The sequence below is a fragment of the Phalacrocorax carbo genome, chromosome 2 (genome assembly GCF_963921805.1).
Source record: "Phalacrocorax carbo chromosome 2, bPhaCar2.1, whole genome shotgun sequence".
Classification (NCBI taxonomy): Eukaryota; Metazoa; Chordata; class Aves; order Suliformes; family Phalacrocoracidae; genus Phalacrocorax; species Phalacrocorax carbo.
In genome coordinates this window covers 9,914,192-9,917,141 of record NC_087514.1, presented here as the reverse complement: position 1 = coordinate 9,917,141, position 2,950 = coordinate 9,914,192, and positions in this window count along the sequence as shown.

Here is a 2,950-nt window from a genome sequence, read left to right as displayed (position 1 = left end):
TCATGAGGCACATCTGAGAGACAGCTGGACCTAGGTCCAGTTCTTTTCTCTCCAGTCAAAAGAGACACTGAAGTGAGTCCAGCAAAGAGCCACAAAGATGATTAAGGAACTGGAGCATCTGCCATATTAGAAGAGGCCAAGACAGCTGGGACTGTTCATCCTGGAGCAGAAAAGGCTCAGGTGGATGTTATCAATGTGTATAAATATTGAATGGGGGAGGAAAGTCAGAACCAGGTCTCTTCCAACCTTAATGATTTTGTGATCCTTTTCTATCAGGGAATATATAAAGTTATTTGTCTGTACGAGTTAGTGTCTACCCCAGTGACACACTCTCTATGGAGTCTCTTTTATTACAAAATACAAGCATGACGATGCCAGGGTTGTGTTATACAGAGCTACAGGACAATTGTTTCTGGTGTTTAACATAGAATTTTCTTCACCTTTTTCTCAACAGTCAGATATGAATCTCCCAGACAAAAATTTTTGTATTTGTCTTGATTTCATCTGGGATAGAGTTAATTTTGTTCCTAGCAGCTGGTACAGTGCTGTGTTGATAACACACTGATGTTTTAGCTGCTGCTGAGCGGTGCTTGCACTAGTCAAGGAGTTTTCAGCTTCCCATGCCCTGCCAGCGAGAAGCTGGGAGTGGGCACAGCCAGGACAGCTCACCCAAACCAGGCAAAGGGATATTCCATACCATATGACGTGATGCTCAGCATATAAGCTGGGGGGAGTTGGCCAGGGGGCGGTGACCACTGGGCATTGGTTGCCAGGTTGTGAGCAATTGCATTGTGCATCACTTATTTTGTATAGTCTTCTATCAATAATAGTAATAATAATAATAATGATAATAATAATGATTTCCCTTCCCTTTCTGTCCTATTAAACTGTCTTTATGTCAACCCACGAATTTTACTTTTTTCCCCGATTGTCTCCCCATCACGCTGGGGCCATGGGAGTGAGCAAAGGGCTGTGTGGTGTTTAGCTGCCGGCCAGCTTAAACCACAACAGTACTTCAGAAAAATAAACTCACACTTAAACTGTTATACATATTTTTTATGAAGGACCCACCAGAACTTACATTTGATTCTCATCTTATTTTCAGAAGTAGCATGTGCCATATTTGCTTTTCTGTTTCACATGTAAAGTTTCAGTCCTCTCCATAATGCTCTTCTTCACACACGTGGCAGATTATTGAGCAGTATTTTCCTGTTTAGCAGTTAACAGCTGTGGAGGGTTGACCTTGACTGGCAGTCAGATCCCCACCCAGCCACACTCTCTCTCCCTTCTCAGCAGGACAGGAGGACAAAATAGCATGAAAAAGCTCATGGGTCAAGATGAAGACAGGGAGATCACTTGCCAGTTACTGACACAGGAAAAACAGACTTGACTTGGCGAAAATGAATTTATTTTATTATTGGGTAGTGAGAAACAAAGACAAAAACTAAAACACCTTTTCCCCTTCTTCCCCAACTTTCCCCATTCCCAGCTTCACTCCTCCACACCAGACCCCTCTCCCCACCCCGAGGGGCGCAGGGGTGGGCTCGGCGGCTGCGGTCAGCCCATCCCGGCCCCTCTCGGCCGCCCCTCCCTCCTCACACCCCTCCCTGCTCCCGCGCGGGCCCTTCCCCGGGCTGCAGCCCTTCAGGGACCCCCTGCTCCCGCCTGGGCTCTCCACGGCCGCAGCCCCCGCAGGAAACATCCCCCGGCTGCGGCGTGGGGCCCTCCCCGGGCTGCAGGCGGGGTCTCTGCTCCGGCGGGGCCTCTGCAGGGCCGCGGGGGGTCCCTGCTCCGGGCCTGCACCGCCTCCTGCCCTCCTCCCCCTCCTCCGGCCTGAGGGTGCCTCTGCTGCTGCTCCCTCCTCGGCTTCCTCCTCCTGTGCCGTGTTTTGCCTTTGGCCCTTTCTGAAGCCCGTTTCCCCCCGGCGCCCCCAGCTCGGCTGAGGGGCCCAGCTGTGCCCTGCCGTGGGGCCGCTGGAGCCGGCCGGGACCGGCTGTGCCCGGCACGGGGCAGCCCCGGCCTCTCCTCACAGAGACCTCCCCTGCTGCCCGTGCCTGGGCATGGACACCCAATGCAGTACTATACATTATTCTCCCCTTTCGATGCACAAATGCAAATATACTCTTAAGTCACTCAGATTGTTCAACATTTAGGTCAAAGCCGTAGAGTTTGCAAAACCTGGCTGCCCCGGCAGGAGGCATTACCAGGTATGGAACTTGCCAAGAGGAAACTAAGGAACAAGGTTCTTCCTTCATCCCACCTCTTCTTAATCAGATACTAAGAAACACATTTGCCAAAAGCATATGAAGTTAAATGGAATGGACTGCAGATTAGTTACAAAAGAAGCTGACTTAATACATAGCTAATTTGGTGTCATATGAATTATTTTCAGACAGATTAGTCTCCAATGAAATTGCACATAACATTTTTCTTCTCTGACTACTTTAAGATCAGTGTCTACTTGGGACGTTTACATATGTGATTATGATTTCATTAGGATACTATTTCAAAATGTACTTTAATTGGTTTATGAAAGCATTCCATTGGAGGCAAAGTGAAGCAGCATGCATTGCAGAGTATAATTTATACTACAAAGTATGTTTTCTGTAGTTTGTAATACACTAGTTTCACAATATGTGCAATTTCTGGAAAAGTGGGTTGTTTTGCTATATTAAGGCGGTTTGAACTGCCACAATTAATATGTGAATTCTTCTAGGTATCAAGATAATGTTCAGGATCAAGTTCTAAGAAGTAAATTCCTTCAGTTTTGTGGCAGGTTGACCTTGGCCTGCTGCCAGATGCCCACCCAGCCACTCTCTCACTCCCCTGTCCTCCTGAGGGGACTAGTTCAGGTCGCAAAAGGAACACAGCAATTCAGAAAATCTGAATTCAACCGAAGCTAGGAGGGGTGGCTTTCCAAGAACTAAAGTTTTACATAAAATATGAAACT